Source organism: Corvus moneduloides, chromosome 1 (genome assembly GCF_009650955.1).
Source record: "Corvus moneduloides isolate bCorMon1 chromosome 1, bCorMon1.pri, whole genome shotgun sequence".
NCBI classification, from domain to species: Eukaryota; Metazoa; Chordata; class Aves; order Passeriformes; family Corvidae; genus Corvus; species Corvus moneduloides.
This window is the reverse complement of record NC_045476.1, coordinates 20,404,782-20,429,952: the sequence shown is the minus strand read 5'-3', so window position 1 is coordinate 20,429,952 and position 25,171 is coordinate 20,404,782. Positions and strand designations below refer to the sequence as shown.

The 25,171-nt window shown below is 41.1% G+C and overlaps 1 protein-coding gene across 2 annotated transcripts in view; it reads left to right on the top strand.

Moving 5' to 3' along the window:
- The first annotated feature begins 6,543 nt into the window (after positions 1 to 6,543).
- Positions 6,544 to 25,171, top strand: part of KIAA1217 (KIAA1217 ortholog) — a 364,593-nt gene continuing 345,965 nt past the window's right edge. The window contains exon 1 of one of the 2 annotated variants that reach the window (XM_032101111.1): positions 6,544 to 6,627. The gene's annotated coding sequence lies outside the window, so the exon portion shown is untranslated. Of the gene's footprint in view, positions 6,628 to 6,837; positions 6,932 to 25,171 lie in introns of those variants that run through there. The other variant, XM_032101101.1, reaches the window with a different exon arrangement.

The following is a 25,171-nucleotide window of genomic DNA, read 5'->3' as shown; positions in this document are numbered from 1 at the left end:
CTGCCTATCAAAAGCCACACACAGCTAAAAGTCCATGATGTCTAAAAGATATGGTTTTCCAGGAGGAAATCTGACAGTGTAAATATAGATTCAAATTGGTGTTTCAGGAACATTTTTAATCATTATTGTACAGGTGGGGAGACAGTGAGCTTCCTTTTTTTGTATTACTCTTCGTAACTTGGTTTTATATTGAGGGTTTAGCTGCCCACCCTTCCTTGGCAACAGGCACATGAATGAAAAACATATAAACCAAACATGTACACACACACTATCCTTTCACTCTGGCATCTTTTTTACACTGCAGAGCAGTTCCTGGTCCGTTCCTGCTGCAAAACCATGACTGGCAATGCTTCAGCAGCATCTAAACTGCTGAAATCTTTATGCCAACAGTTGCTAGTGGAGGCAAGGATACAGCATTTGTCCTCATCCTCTGACTTTCCCCAGGAAGACTGACAACTAGGAGATTTCAATATCCTACCAAAAAAAAAAAGAAAAAAAAAAGGAAGAAATTTATTGTCCAACATATTCCTCTTATTACTCTTCTCTCATCTAGAAATGAACTTCTACTGAAGCCAGCAGAATAACACCTGACTTAGCTGGGAAGAGAACCGAGAATATTTGGGTTGCCTTCCTGATAACACTGATGTCATTGTTCATTTCCATTTTATTGAAATGTTATAACTTTCGTCATTTTAATATAATTTCAGTGGGCATAGTCTAGCACAGAGTTCAGACCTAAAATTTCTTTTATCTGTGGGCTTTTATTTTCTAATATTTTCTTCAATATATTTTATTCAAAAGTGGATGATTCCAAGGTCATGTAACATCAGAAACACAGTGTCCTTCAGCAATGCATAGAAAATATGCAATTAAATTAATCTGTAAAGTGAGTGAAACTGAATTGCTAGGAATGGCAGAATATTGCCCATTCCTACTTCAGTGGCAAAATGAGGAGTCAACCAGTCCTTTTTTGGCTAAAACAGAACCAAGGGAATACTTGGGGTGAGGAAAGGCAAAAAGAAGTTTCACTTCTTTGAGGAATCCAAGAAGGCTCTTTGGCATTGAAATGAAATATTTAGTTAGGGGTTTTTTCCAAAAGAAGCAGAGAAAAATGCAATCTGGGATTGGGTTCAGAAGGGAGAACCAGGAGTGTGGCAAACACCTGCATTAGAGATACTGATGATAATGATCCTAGAGCTGGAGATGCTCCTCTGACCCCCCAGCCTGGACTCTCCCTGTGCCCACTCAGCTTACATGTAGGACAGACCTGGCCACCTGCCACAGACTTGACCTTGTGTTTTCCAGCAATTCCTGGAAAATGCCAGCTTTCCAGAACAACTCGTAACTCAGGGAAGAGCCACCATGGGAAAAGCTGCTGCACTGGACAGGACGTAGCTGGATCCTGCCTGAGTTGTCCTGGGTGTGGATACTAAAGCAGTTGTTTTTCATAGGAATTTAATTATTTTTGATTCCTCTCTCTTGCTTTAGAACATTGTTGAAATTGGCTGAGTGCTCTGCTATGTACTATTGCAAAACCCTGTGATGATCTTTGCTAATCATAAATGGCTTTTTGTGTATTTTCTTAGTTTTTCTAAAAATCTCTTTTCCCTCTGTTGGTTGAAGTTCAAAGGAGTATTGTGTGCTCCAAAACAGGGGAGAATGTTGCCATGATGAGATTGTGTCTTGCAGAATTCTTTCTTTTTTAAATGCAGAAAGTTCTGAAGGATATTTTTTTTTTCTGCAGAGCTCCCTGCTTGGAGATCTGAATTAAATCTAGGAAAATATTAATGAAGTTTAAAGATAATTCCATAAGAAAGCAATGAAAACAAGTGCATGCTCTAGCCACAGAAAATGTAAAAGACTAAATGAATTCTCCATTGAGGTGGTTGCCAGGTTGTGCTGCAAAGGGGATGAATTTGGCTCGGAAGCCGAACTGCAAGTTCACAGCCTCCCCAGAGGTTTGGTTCTGTTGCAGTGTCTCTGCTGCTGTGAACAGTGACTTCTGGGAACTGTGCCTTCCCTCAGTAATTCTGCAGCAGTGCAATCCTATATTTAATCAATTCAGGTTCTAGAAATACTTCATTGCCCAGTGTGAAAGTCACTGCACAGACCCAGAGATCAAGAGAATGTACTTAGCCCCCATTCAGAAAAGTTAGACATTCCTTTGTAGAAAAACAGATGGTGAAATGCAAGTGAAAGAAAGAGAGAAAATACTGTGTCGGACTTTTCTGCCCTTTCAAAAGGTGATAAAACTTCGGGGAAGTTAGAGTTGGTTTGTTCAGTGGTGTTTTTCTCTTTTTAAAAAAAAAAATATTTTTTTAGGGGGGTGGTGTTGGTGGTTTTTGTTGCATTTTGTTTTGTTTTAATACTCCTCATCCCTACTTGACTCTTGGAAAACAAAAGGGATTGTTTAGGCATGTTGTACTCAGGCTAATAAGTTTTAGATGTAACGGTAACTTAAAGCAACATCATGATTGTCTCAGGAAAACAATAGAGAAGTAAAATCAGTGAATGCAGAAGTTTTGTGGATATCACAGGTACAAAAATTCCCTTCATTTCTCACGGTGCAATTGACAATTAGAATTTTCTTGTAAATGGGATGGGGAATCACAACACACCTGCACAAGAACTCTATTGCAAATACCAAAGTAAATATTCATCCTAGAATAGAATATTTCCATCTGACTCAACTTCTTTCCACTCATGAATGGCTGCATTTAGATATCTTCCTGTTTGCAACCATGACAGGAGCTGTATAGAACAGCTAACAGATATCGAATAACTAACTTTACATGAGGACAATGTTGAAAATTGATTCCTTTTGAAAAATCCCACTGAATGGAGAAGATGGTACTTTTTAGCATCTCTAAGGCTCTTATTCTGCCTGCAGGAAAAGCTTGTTTACTTCAATAGGAAAACACAAAAAAATAAGTACTTGTCTGCAGATAAAAATGCAGCATTTTAATGTAAGATTTTTATTCACAAGAATTAAAAAAAAAAATTCACAAGAAAAGACTAGCATATGCTTTCTAAAGATCATCTTAAGTTTATTAATAATGGGTTTGAATCAACCCCAGACAACGATTTCTTCAGTGCAGTCTCCATTGGTATATATTATTTGTGGTAATTATACGTTTAAAAGGCTTTGTGGGTTTAAAAGGCTGTGGTGGCTGATTGACCTGTGGTACAAGAGACAAGAGAGTTCTTAGTAACACAGTCTCTGGTGCCAAAGACTTCGGTTACGGTGAGGGAAAGAAGCCTCTCCCAGGATGCCGTGTTGGGTTTCGGTAATGTACCCCAGTTCAGCTTCCCCGCTTGGCTCCTGTGTTAGCCACAGCCCTGTACTTACCCTGAGCTGTCACGTGCTCGGGGTCATTTGCCTCTGGAAACCTTCACAAGTTGTAGCAATGAACTGCTTTCTGTGGAACTCTAAGCAAGGACCCTTCTCAACTCCTTGCCATCGGTTTAATATTATTGGAGCCATCCCTGCATCTGTGTGCTCACGCACGTGAGCCATGGAGCTGGCAGGGAACCCAGTAACAGGGCTCTAACCTGCTCATTAGGCCAACACACAGGGATCTTGGTTCTGTACTAAATCTGATGAACATCACTAGGATTTTCCTACAAGAGGAAGTAATTTTCCATTTACAGGTCACTGTGGGATGTTCAGTCATGCTCTTTGGCAAGGCTCAGGGAGCGTCCTGTGAGACTGCAGGAGCCCTTGACTGCTGGTGTTGGTGAGAGCAGAAATCTGCAGCAGGACCTCTTCATGCAGCTCATGACAGTGTTTAGATGGGTGCTTGCAAAGCAGCATCTTCCTTCCAGTCCCTCACAGCTTCCTTCTTATGTTTCTAGAAAGAAATTATACAGATTTGGTCTCAGCTGGACCGAATAGCTTCCTTTGAAAATGCTGAGGTAGATCTTTTCAGATGTTTGGAATGAAATAATCTGAAGCACTGCTAAATGCAAAGGCATTTTTTTCTCTTTTCAGTTTATTATAATGATACTACTATGATTGTATCCATTTCAGAAGTTTCCTTTGCAGTTACCCAGTTAGAATTAATCACCACCTCTACTCTATGAACTTATGGCCCAAGAGGCATTATAAGTAATGAAAATAAACAAGTCCTTAGCATCACTTTAAGTGAAAAATTTAAAGCTGGAAAAATGTATTTAATACTATGATAAAACATTAAGCGACCATTACTGTATTTTACATAAGGGCATATAGAGCATAAAGGTACTTATATTTATTTCTGGTGTGTAAAGTCAAATATCATTCAAAAATGATTCCATTCATAAATATCTTCAGTGGAGGGGCAATAATTTGCACTAACGCTTGGAAAACCCAATCTGAATTCATTAATTTTGCAATTCAGCAAGAAATCAGCATATTTAGCACAAAAGAGGAGAACTCAACTGAAATAGCCTGGTTTCAGGACACCAGCACGAAATTGTATTGAATACCTTTTGCTGCTAGTGCTTAGAGCTGTTCAGAAGAAGAAGAAAACCTCAATAAATTAATGCACCATAACACCAGTCTTGCTAAAAACACGGTTTGTACATTTGATTTTCAGGACTGTGCTCAGTCCATCATGTCATCATTTAAAGAAATGCTTGGGATCACTGGAACTGTTGTATGGGCTGCTGGATCAGACACACCTCCTGCATGGTCTTGGGCAAGTTATTTCACCTTTCTATGCTTCTGTTTACCCTGCCATCACTTGCCTGTCTTATCTGCTTAGCCTGGACTGGAAGTCTCCAAGACAGGCATGCTCTCTCTGTGCTTGGTCAGTAAAAAGCCTGAGTCTCAGTTCAGCTGCAGCCTTTGTGCACTGCTATATTACAAATACTGACTCTTACCATAGATGTAAACACAGTGTATTGTACTTGGCAAAACCACAGTCCTGGTAATAAGATCTCTCTCTACAGCATCTGATACTCTAAAATCTCAGAGAGATGGAGAAACCACCTTATTTATATGAGCAAGGGTGAAGTTTGTAAGGACATACATTATTGAAGTTTTGTTGCTGCTCTGTCTCATGTTTAAGTGGATTATTCAACTTCATAGCTGTTGGTTTTTGCCCAGCACACTATGCAGGCAAAGCCCCATGGCTTTTGATAAAAAGGTCAAGTTCAGGCTGTCTACCTTCCAGACAGAAGTGTCAGCTAGTTGAGAACAGGAGGTGCAGAAAGGCAGAAGCCAAAACTATATTACTAGCTGATTCCATTTTAAATATACCTGCAAAATAAAACCATCATCCCCCATCAAAATAAACTAAAGCAAGCTTGTGACTTTATAATCAGAGTTTTTAAATGTTGCCTGTCTTGATATTTCTTGCTCTTGCCACTTAAAATTCTCAGATAAACAAAATTTACAAGCATAGTAGTTGTTGCAGGAGGTATTGCAAGATTGCAATACCAGTGTGGCTCCTTGCAGCATCAAGAATCATTTTTATGATGGGGGGGGGGGGGGGGGGGGGGGATGGAGGGGGAAAAACACAACAAGGAAAAAGAGATTTATTATTTTTCCTTCATGTAAATGTCTTTCTGTCTTGAGACCCTGTTTATTTTGTTTGATGTTTTTTTAAACATGCATGACATTGTAGAAAGTTTCCATAATTTCTCATCCTAATTTACCATCAGATTACATAGATAACTGCGTCCAAGTTTAGATTCTTTTTTTCTGGGCTCCTCGTGCATTTAGATTCTTGCTCAAGATATTTTTCACAGCCCGATTAGAGTGTGAAAGCCCAGTTTGTCCGAACAGAACTGCTAGTACGATGTTCCCACAGAAGACAGTCGCGTCCCTGTTCTGATAGAAACCACTCAAGCCAGCACTCTCCTTAAAAAGCAGAGAGGAAGGTTTCAGGGGCTGGGGCACACGCTGATGCCCTTCTGGCTATCTCTCCACCTGGCTGTGGCAGGAGAGCTCTTTCCCGGTGTGGAGTCAGCCGGGCCAGTGCGTGAGCGACTTCACATTATGCCCATGTAGAACTGATTTGGGAGGTTCGAAGCACAGGAGCGACACGACTAAAATGCTCCGCTTAGCTAGATGCGGCTATTAGGACGCCTAATAAATATTTATAGCCCCTCACCGAGCAGGTGATTGACAGCACGGGGGCAATCCCTACCCTGCAGCTGCAGGCAGGCAGCCGCCTCGGGGAAAGCATCCCGGGGCTGGGATCGCGTAGAGTAGGGTGGCGTTGCTTCCGCACTCGCGGAGGGGCTTGGGACGGCCCTCGGAGTTCCACAGTTCGTGCCTTCCTCCTCAGGGGCTGCAGGCACCGCCAGGGCAGGACCCGCCCCGGCCCGCGGAGGGACGAGCGGCCGCTGCGCGGTGCGGCCCGGCCCGGCCCGGCTCCCCCCGTGGTGCGGGAGGGCGCTGCCGCAGTGACTGCGGTCCCGCGGAAAGCTGCGGAGCCGCCCGCCCCGCCGCAGCCGGGCTGCCTGCAGGTGAAGTGAAAGTCGTCGGGGAGAGAGAGCAGGAGGAGGAGGAGGCGGCTGCGGCGGCGGCGGAGGAGGAGGAGGAGAGAGCGCGCAGCCCGTCCTGCGCGCTGCAGCCGGCGGAGGCTCCGCACCGCCCCCGGCCCTCCGCGGCGGCGGCGGCATCCCCGCTCCGCCGAAGTGAGTGGTCCCCAAGTTCGCTTTCCCGGGGAAGGGGGTGACCTTGGGGCGATCGCCCCGCGGGCAGGTGGGGCTGAGCGGGGCAGGGGTCGGCGCTGCCCCCGCCGCCGCCTCCCGGTGCCGTCAGCGGCTCGGGGAGGCGAAGGGCGGGCGGGGAGCGGTGCTCGGGCGGCTCCCGGCGCGGGGGAGGCACCGGCAGCCTGCGCGGGAGCAGCCGGGCGGCTGAGCGCCGGGTCGGGAGCACCGCATCCTCCGGCTGGTCTGGCTGTCCCTGTGCCTGCCTGTGCCTGCGAGTCTTCTCCTTGTGAGTAAACTTAGGAATATGTCGAACTTAGAAGTTACTTATTGATAAGCGTGGAGTACTACAGAAACTGCTTTTCCCCCGAAAAACATGATGGGGGTGTGTGTGTATTGCATGCTTTGACTGTCAGAAGCTTTCCACAACAAAATGACTGTGCTTTTTGGAGGGAAAGAATCCCAACCTAAATCCTTTAAGAATGTGCAGTTTGAGTCGGCAGTTTTTCCTTTGAGCCCTGAGGACGAAAGCGCAGCTCTCCAAGCACTCCTGGTGCGGGGTCCGCAACCCTAGACCTGCTGCTCTGCTTGCAGGGACCGTGTGAGGGTATGGAAGATGCTTAGTGGGGTGTTTTGCGTGTCTTTGCCCATGTGTGTGCCCTGAGGTATGATCTGCTCTCAGCCGAGAGTCAACTTTTTCTGCTGCTTCTGAAGTTCAAGCAAAACTATTGTTAGCTTCAAGAATAGCAGGATTTGGCTTGTTTGTGTTTGGCAAAGTTCAGCCCCTGCATGCAGTACTGGGCAGTGTGATGATGTCAGCTTCTCAGAATATTTAAATGTCGTGTTTAGTGCTGCATATCTGTGCTGCTGTTTAAAATCAGTCATCCTTAATGTGCTTTTATTTCCTGTTCTTTCTCTGTCCAAATGCCTTCAAAATCCTTGTTTGGAGTTCTGCAGATGAGCGTTGCATACTGCCCAGGGATATCACCAGCTGATCGTTTGCATGTCTCTGGCTGCTCAGGAAGGCAGCCTGGACAGTAGCTCTTGCTTATTGGGGAAGCACAGACTATTAGGCAAAGCATTGCATAATATCAATCATTAAGATGCAATCCTGTAGACTTCTAGTAAACTGACTTTCTGCTTGTTAGAGATGGATATCAAACCCATATTATTTATTTTTTCCTTCTGACCTTGTGAACTGTGTGAAGTGCAGTGAGTATGCAATGCATAGGAATCTGTATCCTCTAGTTCTCTGAGAATGACATTTTTTTACAGTGACCAAGATAGATCTCTGACTAACTGTACCAACTATATTTTTATTTCATTATCTCTGTGTTCACCAAGCCAAACCTAATCTCAGATTCTTTTGATAACACCCAAACTAATGCATGCAGGAATTCCTGGGCACACAGCTGCTCATGTTGTACGTACAGTGTCCAGGATGCAGCACTGATAGTGCACAACTCTTTCTGCAGCCAGAACCTCACTGTGATTTCATACTTTGTGTACTTGGAGTTCTGACTGATGTGCATAGGCCCAGCGACTTTATATAATGCCATAGTTCAGGCGTGGATTTTAGAGAACCTTTATCTTCACATCATTGCACAATTAGAGGAGGAAGTTTAGTATTGAGTACTTTTAATGCTCCTGTGTCTGGAACTATAAATATATTTTTTTTCCTGTATGGCAGAAAAATTATTCTAAAACTGTTTTGACAATTTGTTGTAATTCAGATTAGCTATGTTTTCTAAAGCATTCAATGTGCAACAATAAAAATGCCATTAATAAAACTCCTGTATTTGGTTACTTTTTTCTTGCCCATAAAAGCATTGCTTTTGTATTCTTATTCATCATTGGTTTTGTCAGGGCTTTTTATTTGGTTTTGTTTTGTGCCTTTTTTTTCTTAACAGATAGATGTTCTGATTAGCTAATTTGCTGTGTACCTATTTTCAGTGCTTGACATAGCAATCTCCTGTTTATCGCTTTGTGATCAATTACTATACTGATACTCCATGTGTGTAGCTTTTGGTTTAGGCTATAGGAAGAGGTGAGAAAAGTTAGCTTACCTTGTTTTTTCCCTTACCAGTGCTCTGGTAGGGCAATTTTGTTTGTTGAGTGAATAAATTCATTTCTCTTCATTGAAGGTTAAAGCTTGGCAGCTCTTTCATGTGGAGCCTTGTATAATAGGGGCAGTGGTTTTGTTGGGGCAGAGATGACGTCTAGGCTGCTTTTGGTGACAGTTTGGGTTTTGTAAGGTTGCCCTTAATTGAACAGCTCTCTTGTGTTTGACATTTGCTGTGACCTCCTGCTGTAAGCAAAAGGAGACAGTTAATGATTTTGAAGCTTGTCTTTCACTCAGAGTTGAAAATGAGGATGTTATTTCTAGTTCCTGTTCTAACTCTCAGCAATGATTGAATTTTCACTTTTTTTTTCCTGATATTCTATTGCATCCCTATCACACTTGAAATTTTTACAAACATACAGAAAAATTTGTGCATGTACTGAAAGCTAGGTATTTAAAGTTTGCTTTAAAGATACGGAAGTCTTAGAGATAAAGCTAGCCCATTTTTACAATAGTTATGTTGACTAGTCAGTTAGGGTTTGCAGACTGTTGGAAGTTAAGTTAGAAGTAGTGAAGAAAGCAATGAGGAGAAAGTAGACTGTGGGTGGTAAATATGGGACTAAGAAAAAGGGCCATGCTCTGGAGCAAGAAGCAGAGGATGCAAAGCAAGCTGAGAGGGAGGAAAACTAAAGAAATTGCTGGGAAAGTGGGGTGGAACTAATGTTAGCTGCCAGGGAAAGAGAAAAAATATGGACTTTTTCTATTTGACTCATCACTTATATCAAACTGTAATGAGTTTAAAATCTCATGGAGGACGACGTCATTTTTACTTATGCCCATTCTGTATTTGACACTGTTGTGGTGGGCAGAATCTCAAGTCTATAGAGAGGAATTTTATTGCAGACCCAGCTTTGTTGGCTTGTGGTAACCAACTAAATAATTTGTGCACTACCTCAGTCCTGGGCTCTTCTACTGAAATAGTGCATGTGACTGGTTTGTCACGGTATTTGTGTGTGCTTGCACCTCGGCAATGGAACTGAAAATGGCAACTTGAGCATTCAAAGGGTGGTTGGTGGTAACTGCTTTGTCTCATGCATAGCCCAGCTGGAATGTAAATTGCTGACCTGGGGGTGAAGGCCCTTCCAGTCCATTGCAATTACTTGAGGTTTTGGGCCTCCTCCAAAACAGTGCGTTCCAGCTAGGCATCACTGATTCTTTAATTCTGCAAAAAATAAATGAATGCGTTGGGCTGTGGTGCAAAGGGACATTCCTCTGTGATACCAAACATCTCAATCCCTCTGACTGGAGGAGGTGTGGTCCTTGGTCTTGATTCAGTGAAGACTTGAACATAACACTTGACATGATATTTATCTGTTAGTCCTTCTAGATTTGTATCCATGAATTTGGATTCACTAAAGATGTCTCAGAACTTGTATACATAGTTTATATACATGCAAGACTGCTTCTCATTTTTTTTCTTCCTCAGCACAGTTGAGTAATAGTGTTTCTTCCATTTTTTTCTCCAGTGTAAGCTGGAATTGGCTATATTCCTGAATGCCTCAGAATTCACTAAATAATGGAATGGTAGTTTTCCAAGCCAGCATGAAACGAAATAACTTGTGTACATGTGTGCACAAAAAGAAAATGCTGAGATATTTGTTGTTAACATTAAAGTATACTTTTAGATCTTGGGATAACAACATTGTCTGTCCCAGGGTGATGGGTAATGCCAGGAGAAGAAACAGGTTTTGTATCAGGGACAAAATGCATTGGGACAGTACAGTGGTTATTCCAAGATCATCCCTTGATAGTAAATGGTGGTGGTGGTTTGGTTTTTTTTTGGTTTTACTTTTTTTTTCCCCCCTGTTTTTGTTGTTGTTGATTTTTTTTTTAATTAAGGGGATATTAGAATGATTGATTGTTATCCCTTTTGTTCCAATTTCTTTGGATGGGAGAGGGAAACAAACCCTTCTGTAGTTCCTCACTTAAAATCTCTCAGGAAACCCTGAGAGGTTGGAGTATCTCCAAATTGCTTGATACAGTGTTTGTGTTTGTGCAATGTAATGGTGAGTTTGTAAAATCTTGTGGACTATGTGTTTCTTTGAAACAGGGTAGCTTTTGTATTTGTCACCATATAGGTTCTTTCCCTGTATCTCTTCCTTCTGCCTGTAGCATTATGCAACTTTTTACTCTAGGCCCCAAATTGCCTAAAATACAAGTCATAAGTCACGTGTGTGTGTGAGTTTCTTTTTCTTTTCTCTTTTTTTCCTTTTTTTTTCTGTTCATGCAGTATAGACTAAATCAGTTTTTAGATCTTATGAAATGCAGTGGAAACTGTTATTTTTCTGCATCCCTTCTTTGAGTGTGGTGACACATGAAGTGGTGCCTTTGTAGAATTCGGTAGGAGTTTGGTTGAGAGCCACAGGATGATTAAGATTGACAGGGATCTCAGGAGTCCGTCTTGTACAACCTCCCAGTTCTAGCAGGCCCGCCTAAAGATGGTTGTCCAGGCGACTTTTGAGCATCTCCAAGGATGGAGATTCCAGGGCCTCTCTGGATGCCCTGTGCTCAGTCAGTATTGCTAAAAAATATGTGGACTCCTTTGAGATGGAGTTTTAGAGGAGTGTTAAAATCTTTGCGATTGGCAATGAGTATTTGATGAAAGATGCAATTTAAACCAAATTAAACCCACTACAACCAAAAACTTCTGGGGTTTGCTTATTGCTAAGGTGCTTTATACAGCTTTATGCTGCTCAAACTCACAAAAGCTGGCATTTTGTTCTTCAGCTTGCCTACCTGGTGCTTCCCTTTCATTCAGTTTTCTTGTGATCTCTATCCCAAAAGAATATGAGCACAAGAAACATTTAAATCCTAATTTCCTTTGCAAGAATGGAGAAAGAAGCCCTGCTTGGACTACTGACTAAAGAATCCCTTAATTCTGGAAGAATGAAACTTAATCATGTCAGATTTGGGAGTTCTGGACCACAAATATCCCCACATCCTCCTGCTCCTTTCCTGGTGCAGCTGATCCTGGTGGGTGCTCCATCTATTCTGTTCCTGAGTCTGGATATGCAGTTCAAACAGACCTTTCCCTAGCTGGAGTCACAAGTCTCAGAGAAGATCTGGAAAACAAAATACATATTTATCAATTAATTTGCCATTTGTGGTGTTCACTGTGTGGCTAATGTTACTGGCCTATTCTGTACTTTCTTTAGAATACATTGAAACTATATTGCATAAATTCAGTTTTGTTGCATTGCTCAGGTACCATGTACAGCAGAGTAGGCAAGACTACTTATAATTAAGCATTTACTAATTGTTTTAAAAACTAATTGTATATAGCTTTTTGACCTAGGAAGGTTTTTGTAAGTGAAACATAGCAATACTTTTTTTCCTCATAATTGACTCACTATATTCTGTTTAAACCAGTTTTTTTCTTGCCATATTGCATAAAATAGAGTAATAGAAGGCTCTCTACAAGCATGCCAGAGCTCAGCTTCATGTTTTTGGCCATTGGGAAGCCAATGGAGAAAAGCAACAAGGTTGTCTTGGGATCATGTAAAAGAGAACATGGACTGTCAAGATAGTTAGGACTGAATATTGCTTTAGTAATGACAAGTCCTACCTTGGAAACAGCATTCTGTCTGGCAAGTCTAAGTTCTGTGATTAGGAAATATATTCTATCCTTTATTGCTATGACTTGGTATGGGGATTATTTGGAAAGGTTTGCTGGAAGAAGTTTCTTAAAGTTATTTGTCTTCATGTTGAAATCCATAAGGATGGATTATACCTATTTGTTACGCAGGCATGGAGTATGTAATTAGAACTTTGGCTGAGCATGTATTATGCATTTAGTGAGCAAATGCTTTCCATTGTTACGTTTGTTGAGTAAACCACATTTTAGTATGGATAATCCTCTTTTAACATAATTAGAACATGGAGCTAATACTAAAACATCTTCAGTTTAAAGACAAATGGGATAGTAATAGTATGCTACCGAAGTATCACCAAAGAAATATTGAAGGAGTCGTGCTATAAGCATGACTACAAGATTTCTGTATTTCATCCTGGCCCATTTCTTTCATTCTCGTGTGTGGTGCTATAGTAATTATGAAGGCTTTAATTGCCTAAGGGCTTGCCAGCTTGCGTTTGCCAACTATGCTGAAATCCTGGCCAAAATCTTCAAAATCATGCAATAAGCTGCAGTTGGCTCAGAATGGCGGATATAAATAGATGATATGGTGCTGAATTACAATTCATTATTGAAATTCAGCTAGTATCTAACAAATAGCCATAAAAAGGCAACATTTTTTCCCTAATAAGAGCTTTTAAAAGAACGCAGTATTTTTTTTTTTATTTAGCAAAGTTAATATTTATCACAGCATCGTAAGATCTAGTTCTTAGTTTAGTGACTCTTTCCAAACAAAAATATTTTTCTGTTTTTGAAAAGAGTTGTGGTCTACTATCTAGTTGGTTTCCAGTATGAACAGTTCATTATTTTATTTTGGGGTGAGGTAAAATTTGGATGAAGACAGTGCATTTTATACATAAATTGCTTTTCAAACATCTTGCTTCAGAAGTTGCATTGAAGAACTGCAGTACCTAATTGATAGTGTTTTCAAAATGATTTGTGTTGCCTCTTCCCAGTAATAAGGAAAATTTGTGCCAGATTTGAAAATGGGAAGATACAAAGGCTTGTTCACGGAATCAATTTTAACTAATCTGTGTGTGGCTCCCTAACAGTACCTTCCAGAGGCTAGAACAACATCAAAGTCCAGTGGCATGACATGTTATGGCAAGTATGGGAAGAACTCATGGGATAAATCAGTCTGGAAGGGACCTCATAAAGTCTCTAGAGTGGCCTCCAGCAGACAGCAGGGGCAGCTGTGGTGTCTGAACAGGTTGCTTAGGGCTTGATTCAGTCTTGTCTGTGCAGGCTCCATCCGTTTTCATATCCCTCAGGACAGCCTGTGCTGCTGCTTGACTCTCCTAACAGTGAAAATGGCTTTATGGATTATGGGTTTCTCCAACCTGTATGCTTGGTGTGTGCATCTGTGTTAGATCTTGACTCAGTTTATTGTGTTGCCTGTCAGGTGGTTTTGCAGTTTGATTTTTAGAAGAAGGGGATCAGTTCCCTGATTTAAGTGTTTCACCTATGTGCTTGGGCTGTTTCCTTTGCACACAGAGAAGTTGGGTGCCTTAGAAGCCAAGCGAAAATGCACTTCTTGGGGCAGGAGGTGCAGAGTGTGAGGAAATGCTGCATGTGTTATATTTGATATCCTGTCTCCATGGAGCTTAGGCATATGAGGCCATGCCAAGTATTGGGTGTGCTAGAAGTCCAAAGTCTAGCATTTGCAAAGCATTATGTGGGGCCAAGACCAGGACCTAGTTCCTGAAGCTTTGTCTGTTTGTGTTGTGCAGCTAGAAAAGCTGTTTAATTGACTTATCTCTGCTCCTCTGAAACACGAGACCTGAGTATGAATACTTCAGGGCATTTTAGGTAATAGGCAAACAGGTTAGTTTGAAGCGCTTTCAGCAGTGTTTCAAGTTACCTTGTACATTGCTGCCTTCAAACTAGCAGTTCTTCCCTGAAGGTTCTTCTAAGATGTACTAGGTAATTCTGTGAGTGGTAATCTGAGGAATTCAAATTACTTCAGCCCCAAGTTAGCACTTCCAGCATCACCTGGCAGGAAAGTGAGAAAAACATTCAGCAATTCCTCAGCCTAAGTAAGTCTAAACCCACTTGTCCTGTACCCTAGCATTGTAACTTGCTGAGGTCTGTTTATGTGTCTCCTATTAAAACTCTGCATCTGGATGAACAAACCAACATCCTTGGGGGCAAGAAAGCATAAAGCTATTTCCTTTCTTTTCAAGTGATGGAAATGCTGAGAAAAATGGACCTGAGCTAGAGTTCACTGTCTGCAGATGCAGTTTCTCAGGCTTTATCTGTGTTACTGTGAAGTGTAACTGCTGGTGTATTCACTAAAGGTATTAGTGATGGATACATCAGCTGTCAGCATGCTAATAAGCATCATTAACTATCCTCAAAGCAGCTAAATGACACAGCTGTTGAAAAGGCAGGAGTTGCACTCTAGCCTCCTGTCTGAGCTCCTCTTTAGGCCCTAATGGATGGAGCTTACTGGGGGAAAACCTGAGGGCAGAAGCTTGGAGGCAGGTGAGTCTGTGTGAGAGATTCCTCCTTTTGATGTTTGCTTTAATGTTAACAGAGCACCAGCATGCACTGGAATTGTTTGACTAGAGTTACTGTTTTTGTGTCTAACGACCCATGATCATTTATTAGTTTCTGATGTTATTACTGTAATTGCAATAACATCAAAAAATTTCCAAATGATGCAGTGAGGCCACTCTGCCTTCCTTGGTTAATTGTAGGTGCAGATTTACCGGTAGCTTAACCTTTTCATTTTTTACTGTTTTCAAGGTGTTGTCTTGCTTATCTAAATGTTACAAATTGTCTTTGTAAACCAAGTGTCTCCATGGATAGCTATTAATGTCCTATTACTGTACTTCTGTTATTTTGTAATGTGAGTCTTGTAACCAATTCTTTTACGGGATTCTCTTTATGGCCTCTGGCACAGAGCTTGGTCTCTGGATTGCTCAATAAAGACCAGGCCTCTGAATGCTTTCTATCATTCACAAAAAATCAGACCATTCACTAGCATCCAGCACAGCAATAAATGATTTTAAATTTTAAAATTTTTTTTGCCTGTGAAGGAGAAAATCCTCCTCGCGTTTGCGGGAGGGCTGAGAAAAGAAACGGGGCACTCTGAGGTTAAATGGAAGGAGATCTGGGGCACAGTGAGGAGCCGTTCAGCATCGTCTGCCCCTTAAACTCGGGATTCGTGTGCTGAGGAGGGATGGGAGCGGCGGGGCGCTGCCGCAGCTCTCCGCGGCCGCGGGAGGGAGCGCGGTGGCTCCGCGCCGGCCGGCGGGGCTGCTCTGCCCGGGCCCGCTGCGCACCCTGGGCGGAGCAGGGCAGGGTTTGTCCTCGCCGGGACATCTGCGGCTCAGCCCTCCTGTTCGCCGGGGCTGGAGCGTCAATGCTATTTTATGTGTCCAGTTTTAAAGGTTACGTGGGGCGTTGCGTGCAGGGCGAGAACAAGAGTCTCTTTCTTCTGCAGGCTGCCGACTTCGAGAGCTGCTGGCAACTTTTAACGAGTGATAAAGTTGTACTTTTCCCTACTCGTTTTATTTTTATGGCTGACATTTTAAAAATTCTGAACAAATATCTGCAAAGGGCACCAAATAAGCTGAAAATTATTAAGATTCAAAGATATGAAGTGCAGCGATGAAAATATTTAAACCACAATTTTGTTTATTCTTTCCTTTCTTTGGTGGATTAAGCTAGTCAGTGAAAATCTGTCTCAAGTTCTATTGCCCACCCCCTCAAAGAGAACCTAATTTTGCCATGCAGCACTACTGGACACAGTTGTTATAACAATGGCATTTCTTTGTGATTCTGTACTAAGCTGAATTTTAAGGATTCTTGGTTTTCTCCCCATCTTCGCATTCTGTCACTACAAGGATTTCATTTCTCAAATGCTCAAAGAAACCCAAACACAGTATGACCAAAGAATATCAATAATACCTATTTATCAACTGCTTTAAAACATAGCTATTGTTTTAAAATCAGAGTTCACCAGAAATACAGAGCAAATCAGGTGCTCCAGCCAGTCATGCTAGTTCCCTAGGTGCAAAGCACCCTTTGAATTCAGACACACAGAAGTCCCCCTGACCCTCAGTTTATTGATGTTCAGAACCATGTTTCTCAGCGTTTTAAGATTTGCACATATTTTTTCCTGAGTTATTTTTTTCCACATCTTACATTTGCTCTAGAAGAAGAAATGCAATGGTAGTGATAAAAAATACAGACACTTTTTCCTTTTGAGGCTATACAATGGTATTCGACACACAGAATTAAAGCATGAAGGTAACCAGACAGACTGTCACTACATTGCAGCCACTTCTCAGATTCAGTACTTTATTATAGACCTGTATGTAAAGGATATGTTTGTGAGATTTGACATGTCCAGTAACTTCTAGCGTGACGTGTAGCAACTTGAGCCTAAACCCCATCTTCACACCTTCATCTCCTTACTCACTTTAGAAAGATGCAGACATTAGACATACTGTCCTTTTTGATATGAACCAACCCAAGTACATGAATAAATTAATAATGTAGGAGAAAAATAACTGAGGCATAAAACCTAAAACCTTGAGGCTAGTTATTCTGCGGATGAATATCACATGAAACATTCAAATATAGCAAAGTTAGTTATTTATTGTAACCAGGCAGAGCTGAAATACTGTGACTATACCAGTTCACCAAATGTCAGGTACTAAATCGGAACTGATTAAATGTGTAATTAATTTAGTTCATGCACTGATTGTGAAGAACTTCAAACTAATATGTGTGTACTAATAAAGTTGCATTTTTGCATTGCAGCAAGCATGAGCAGAACTTTTTATTTGTCATCCTGGTCCCCCGATTTTGTTTTACACAGCTGAGTAACTGTAAAACTGAGACTTTCTGTCATGTGGAAGCAACAAGAAAAATGTTTGTAGTCTCGTAAATAGCTTTGTTTGTCCTAAAGGCAAACCATATAGTCAAACCATAATTTTCTTCCATGGTTAAATACTAAATGACGGAAATTTGCTTGTTGATTGTTGAGGATTGTTGATACAACATTTGCGGTTTGGTGATTTACTTAGTTATTGATTTATTCTCCAAAAGAACTTTTTATGTTTCCATGGTCCAAAGGATAACTGTAGCAAACCAGTGACTGATGGAACTGATGCTTTATAGCTGCTTTTAGTTTTGAATTTTTGGGGTTAATACTAGCAGTTCTCAGGAATAGAATTAACACAGCTTCTTTCTGTAATAATACTTACCTGCTTTTTGTAGCTCAAGAAAGGTGCCATGCTGGACAAGCAATGCTGAGTGCTAAGTGAGGCATGTACTGCGCACGTCTTCCTCTTGCAGCTCTTCCAGCAGAAGAATCAGGAAGTTTTGATAGTAGCACTACAGAATGATTGGAAAACAGGAGGCTGTCGAATTCAGTAGTTTCTGTTAACTGTGAGAGTTTTCTTTTCTTGTGCATAGGGTAACATGACCTATTAATGCGACCATTAACTTACAGGGTAGTGCAAGTTGTTTTGTCAAGTGGGGCAGGAGGGTGAAAGCAACAAGTCGGTAGCTAATTGTCAGAAATTGGAGGGTGTCACAATAGAAGTACTCTTCTAAACCTTGTTATTTCTTTTCCTGTAGTTGGCTACTATCAGAAAAAAGTGGGCTAATAAATAGTAAAGTTTGATATGTTGCAACCTGCCTTGAGTTTTACACAAAGTGGCAGTTCCAGAGCAGTTACGCTGCTGACTTCTGTTGCGGTCTCCCTCCAATTCTGTTGGTGTTTTAGCTCTGTAGTACAGAAAATAATCTTTCATTCATATTTTGTCATCAGCTTAGGTTTCTCTTTGTCTCTTGACACCCATGTGCAAGAATATTTGTAGAAGAACTTGCTTAATAGTTTCAGAACCCATTTTTACAAACAACCTGCACCTTTATTTCCTTTAGGAATTCCTTTCAGGTGCGGTGTTTATCATACAAGTTTACCTGTGGCTGAGTATGCACATCCTTCATTGCATATATCTTTATCTGCACTGTAAGGGAGGCTTGGTGAGCATTGGCAGTACTGCTTTTAGAAAGAACAAATGGCCTGTAGATGCAGAGCCTGAGATGGAATTGTATCACCTTGTGCTTGATGAAAGCTTATTTTGAAGAAATGCTGTCCGTAAGACGTGCTTCTGCTATACCGTTCAGTCTCTCACTAAAAAGGGTTTTTTTTTTTTTTTTTAATATAATCCTCTTCCCCGCCTCCGTCCCGTCCCCTTCCAGTTTCCATCATGAGCATGTTCAAATGAGTTGTTGTTGGTGCCAAATGTGACAAAAAGCTGAGCAGGAAGTCTGGGACTGGTGCCGTGCTTTGAGCTCCCTTCTGACTGTATGAAATGAGTGAAGCATCCATGCTGTCTCCCATTGCTTTATGTTTTTTTTTAACATTGATACAGTTTTATCTCTTAATCCAGGATCTTGTGATACCAGAGAGAGAAGCTGGTGTGATACAAGGGTCTTGAGCTCCATTGCTTTTATGCAACACATCTGTTTCATAAATTTGATTTTATTAGCAGTGGTGTTACAGGTGTCAGGCTTTCAGCGTGGATTTCTTTTAAGTGTACCATGAAGTACTGTTTGTTAAACAATACTTCTTGTTTCTTTTCAAAAATTATGTTTGTTATCAAACACAGTAGTTGAGTTATAAGTAGAAACCAAAATGGTGGCATGAAACATAAACATTTCTCACCTTTGGGGATGATGAAAGAAAATACCTTTTAATAACAGTGTTTTACTAAAATGAGTAAAGGTGAAATGTGAAGATGGTTTGTGGGCTCAAGATGCTGAACATCATGCTAGGAACTACTAGAACACATCAAATCTCACAAACATAGCCTCTACATCCCAGGTCATAATAAAATACTGAACCTGAGCAGCTGCAATGTAGGGACAATCTGTCTGAATACCTCTATGCTTTAGTTCTTCATGTCAAGTATTGTGGTGTAACCTCAAAAGGAAAAAGTGCCTATATTCTTACATTGCTGCTGTTGCCTTTCTTGTTCTACAGAAAATGTAAGAGATGACAAAAATAAACTGAGGGTCAGGTGGACTTGTGTGCATCTGAATTTGAATGGTGCATTGCACTTAAGGAACCAGCATGACTGACTGGAGCACTGCATCACCTCTCTGTTTCTGGTGTATTACAGCTGGTGATGGGTCAGTAGCTCTGACCCAGGAAGAGGTGACCGGTCTGGAGAGATGGTCCTGAAAGGAATCGCCTTCCCGAGGCCCGGTGTCTTCCCTCAGCTGCTGCCTAGGAGGGCCCTTGCAGAGGCTGTCAGCTCTTTAGTGATTGTCAGCTCGTGATTTCAGCTCAGCTCTGCAGGGCAGCCTCCAGGCCAGGCCAGACCAGAGAGAGATGAGAGGCTCGTGTGGCTGGCTCTGCACGGAAGGTAGCTTTACTGGTCCATACTCCGGCAAAGGGGAAAGCCAGGGATGAGAGCTCTCTCTCCCACAGGGGCAGAGGGCTAGCTTTTATAGGGATACAGGGGATGGGTGCCAGGGGGTAAGGGCCAATGGGTTACAAGGGATCTGCACAGGGTCTCCCAGAGGATTGTGGGTCTGTCTTTTCTCGCCGTGACTAAAGAAGTGGTTGCCTTTCCAGGGAGTCCTGCTGGCCGATTATGCAATCTCAGCAGACATCCCTCCAGGGCAGGGGCTGGGCATACCCCACACTGGTGAACTTTGATTTTGAAACCATAGCAATGTTTTAAAGCAGTTGATAAATAGCTGTTATTGATGTACTTTCGTCATAATGTGTTGGGTTTCTTTGAGCATTTGAGAAATGAAATCCTTGTAGTGACAGAATGCGAAGATGGGGAGAAAACCAAGAATCCTTAGAATTCAGTTTAGTGTAGAATCATGAATGAAGAAATGCCATTGTTATAAATACTGTATCCAACAGTGTTGTATGGCAAAATGAAGCTGTTTGAATTTCTTAATTGAATTTTCATATGTAGCATATTTGGATTCTTTCCACACATAAGCTTAGTTCATTTTCCTGCATGCTATAAGATTAAAGCAGGGCAACATTAGGGTTTGGGATTTTTTTATTTTTAATTATTAAGGTGTTGTGAACAGATTGATTTCCACACCACCATCACTTCCTCTTTTGTGTTGTTCATGAGAGAAATATGCACCTTTAAATTCTATTCCTTATATGTGCTAAAGCCTTTAAAATACATTGTTGAAGTGTTTAACTGTTTAGCACAGTTTATTATATTCACATACGTGCAGTTCTGTCATCCCTTAGTTGCTCTGCCTTGTCCACTGTGGTATTTTAGTAGTCTTTTTTGAGTTCTTGGGTTTTTGTCTTGAGTTTACAACTGTACAGGATGGACTCTTCAGTCAGTCATTACTGGTGTGTTTCTTGAAGTGACAATTACTATGTAATGTTTTTGCTTTCTGAGAGGTGTAGATCTGGATGCAAACAAGAAACAGGATTTATACTGTCTGTCTACATTTATAAAAGTACTCTTTAGCTGTGAATGGAGATGACTGAAGCACAGCCAGGAAAACTTTATCTGATACTTGGATGATTGCCATAAATAGAATTCAGCTAACACATGCCTTTGTCTGTTGTTGAAAATCAACTTGAAAAGGATTAATTTCTCAACCCTACTCTGCTGGGAAGAATCCTGAATATTAAAAACTTTTCTGAAGGTTAGTGGAACACTGCATTAACTGGTTTTTGTTCAGCTGTGAATTGCTCTTTAATAGTAGCATTTTTGGTACTAAGAGCTGTGTTTTAAAAAATGCAAGAAACAACTTTGAGTTCTCATTTTTATTTTTAAGTACAAGAAATAATGATATTACAGTTGTGATACAATTTTAATGATTTTCTGGTTAATAATATATTCCTGATAATCTTTAAAATAGAGGCGTCTGTCTTTCAGCAAATTCTCCTATCTTCACTAGCATACTACAGTGTGCATTTCAGTGTTACATTTGCAGGTAAGATTTGGATTTTACACTGTCCAGTGCTGCATCATCAACAAGTGCTCAGATCCTCTGCTGATTCTTCAGCAGAGCTGTGCCAACATGAAATTTTTGATCATGAAGTTTTCTAGTGCGGGTAGAAACATGGCATCTGCCTTTCACTATGTGCTCATGAATTGTCTTGATTTAGAGTTTTCTTCTTTTCTCTGAAGCCAGAGGAAACTGGAAGGAAGATTTCTGTTTGGCTGTGTAAAGCATTCCTGTACATGCTGCAGCTTCTTTGAAAACTTGCCACTGCTCCTATAGCATCAACACAGCTCTGGTGCTGATAATAACAGGGGCACTGGAGGGAAGACTTGCTTCCAGTCTTTTACTGCTTTACCATCTGCAGCTACTCTGAGTTAGTGTGGCAAATAGAGGGAGGGTATAGCACTTTGTTTCCACTGTCCTCTCTTTAGTGGTGCTACTCAAATGAAAATATTTGATGAATATTAGGAAGGCTACCAGTTGTCTTGCTGACATACTTTGATTTGAGACCTGTGTGAAAATTAGTGGTCCAGATAGTGCTGGGAAACTTACTCTGAATATATTAATGTCAATAGGAACAGAGGGAAGCAGTCTTTGTGTATTTGTCAATTAATCACATTATTTTGATATGTATACGCAAAGACATCAAATAAAAGCATTCTTTTAGTAAGTCTTTCCTAGCAGATTGAGCACTGGGTAAGACAAATTCAATTGTGCCCTGCTGACAGCAGGGTGAGGAGTCTAGGCATTCTTCTATGACTCAGTTTCTGCATTTTCTAGGAGTAGTCAGACTGACAACTTTCTACAAAGTTTTAAGGTGTCTCCATCAAGACGCTTATATAGTGTATGGTGCCCTTTTGGTTACTTTCCCCAATGGTAGGTTTTTCTTGCTCTTTGGCTTTTGCCATGGTTAAATGGTTAAATTTCTATGGATAAGTGGGACTTGGCAGAGTTAGGTTTATGGTTGGAGTCAATGACCACAAAGGTCTTTTCCAACCTAAATGATTCTATCGTGAAGAATTTTAAAGAGTAACAGAGACTGAAACCATATGAATTAATAATAGCTTTACGACTTATCTGATTGCTGAAAACAGTTATTTTCTTGGCTACATTACTGATTCCAAGGTACCATAGCAAAATGCAGATGTTCTTGTTCACTGTAGCTAATGTACCACTTGTGTGTGTATGTGCCTTGCTCATCTGTCTGGGCTGCATCTGAAATGATGTCAAAGGTGCAGAGGTGTGTGAGAAACACCATTTGGATGCTTTCATATATCCAAAATGGAAGCTGTTCTGCTCTATATTGAAATGACTTCCATTAGGAGGAGTTCACTTCAAGCAAAAAGTGTGTTAAGAGATACTTCTGCTTACAAAAGCGCACATCAGAGCTGAAGAGACTTGGAAGGATTTCAAATCTGCTTGTGCTTTTGCATTAAATGAATGATTTCTGGTGTTTCTATTCCTCTGCCCTTGCTCCATTGCTACTGTGTCCTTTTTTGCCATTTTCCATCATACTGCCTGTTTGTCCCAGGAAGAGACCTTGAGCCTTCCTATATGGGTGACTTAAGGTGTGCTCTGTGTTCTGTTCAGTTCTGTGTCTGCAGGCACCATCTCTGCTTGGTCCATGGTTAGGCAGCGGAAGCAGCCTCTTCCCAGTTTACGTTGAATTATGCAGTTCAATTAGCTATGTTTTAGATAGCTCACTGAAGCATAACTTTCCCCTCAGCAGAGCCCTCTTCTCACAGGGCAGCTCTCTGACCTGCCTCTTGTATATGTGGTGACAGATTTTTGTGTCATTTGTGCCTTGAGGGAATTCTTGTGCTTCATGGAAGGGGAAGCGAAGAGGGCAAACCACACTTCTACACATTTTTGGGTTTTTTTACTCTGCTTAGTGTGGTGGTGGAGAGGAATCTTCTCCACGTCCCAAATATTTTTTGGGCAACAGGCCCAAATGAAAATCCTGTTCTGGTGCCAGGAAGAGCACGGCTGAGATAGGCAGAGGCTTGGTTAGCACCCCAGCCCCACACCTCTGGGGCAGGATCTGCCAGCCTCTCTGCATGGCCACCATGGTCAAACTCTTGTACCTTCCAGGGTTTTCCACGAAGGATGGTTTGTTCCCTTCTTGGAGACTTAATCTGAGTCTTGAAGATGCATGTGAACTAGTAGGGCAAGAGAGTGAAAAGCAAAATGTGAGTCTTGAAAGACTCGGGCAGCTCGGGTTTTCTGAGATGTATAAAGAAGCTTTAACATTTCTAATTTAATTTTAATTGTTAATCTCTTTATTTGCCATTAGATTAATCTTCAGCTATTCTATTTTATGTTGTTAATTTCCTTTCTTTTCTTTTTATATTTATGTCCTATGCATTAACAGTGTTATTCATTCAAAGGGTATGGCTATCAAACAAAATTAACAAATAATCAGATGGTTCAGAAACCTTTTTTTAAATTATTATTTTTAGGAAATAGGTTAAGCAGTTAATAGCTTAAAGTAAGATGGTAAGAAAGAATTGAACAACCCATTTCTCTTTGGTTTGGTCTACATTAACTCCCTCATGTTGCTTGCTATAGCTCTCATCTGCTGCCTGCAACACCTTCCCATTCCAAAGTTAACTGTTTCTTTCTTCTTGTGAGCAGAAGAGATCATGGTGAGGCCATTTGGAGAGCAAGTCAAGATCTCTAAAGTCAGTTTGTGGAAGGCTGCTTAAGCTGCTGCCACTGGAGATTGAATGTTACTCTGTCAGTCCCATGCCTGAGAGTGAATAGGTGATGCAGTTCTTGTAATGCATAACTTTTCTGCTTGAAAGTTGAAATTGAGTCCATGTTTATACATTTGAATGATTCAAATTTAAAAATAAGAGTAATTATCTGTAGTGACACACTAAAGAAACTGCATTTTTCTCTCTTCAGAAACACTTTTCCTCTGGAGAATTCAACAGCAGCAGTATAAGGCAGTTGCTCTTTTCAGAATATGGGATTTCTTTCCTGGCCCTGAACTTTTATCTTGCTGAAACTAATATTTTACGATTAAGAAGACTTGGTCACATCTGGTACATCTTAAAGAGGGTTGCTTTTCCAGGAATAGCATGCAAACATGAAATCAGAATCACAAGCAGATGTTTGCTAATATGGCCATAGATAACCTTTCGGTTTCATGTTTAATTTTTATAAATAACCATCTGTAAAGAATGCAGATTAATAGAGAACAGAGATAATTTCTGTCAGCGTTAATATGTTAACTGTGCTGTGTTGCTGATGTTGTATTTATTACTGTAAACCAGCATTATTTATTATACAAAATTGTCAGCTGCTGGTTACACAAAAAGAGACGTTTTTGTCATTGCTCTTTTACAACCTGGAAATGTTTGCTTTTCTTTAAAGAACACAGGATGATCACCTGCGTCAACAAGACTGCTAATTTTGGCTTAATTCTTTCATCCATTGATAAATTACTTGTCAGAATGTTGTGGAATAGAGGGAATTTCTTGCTTTTTGTTTGCCTTTGCATTTTCAGTGAGCTTGGCATGGCTCTTGCAGTTGGGCTGGTAAAAGTGAGGTATTTGCTCCCTTGACTGCTGGCCTCAAAGAAGCATATTTTGGCCTATTAAAACAAAATCTGTTTCATAAGGCAGACCAGTAGCCTCTTATTCTCCTCTTATAATATTCTCCTTTTAACTTACTTAAATTAGTTTTGGATGGCTCAGTGTACAGATGCAGCTGAAAGGTCTCCCTGTCACTGCTGCAGCAGGAGACAAAGGCATAAGCTATGCTGCCACTGCCGCTGCCCTTCTAGAAGGGTCCTTGTCACAGTGGGA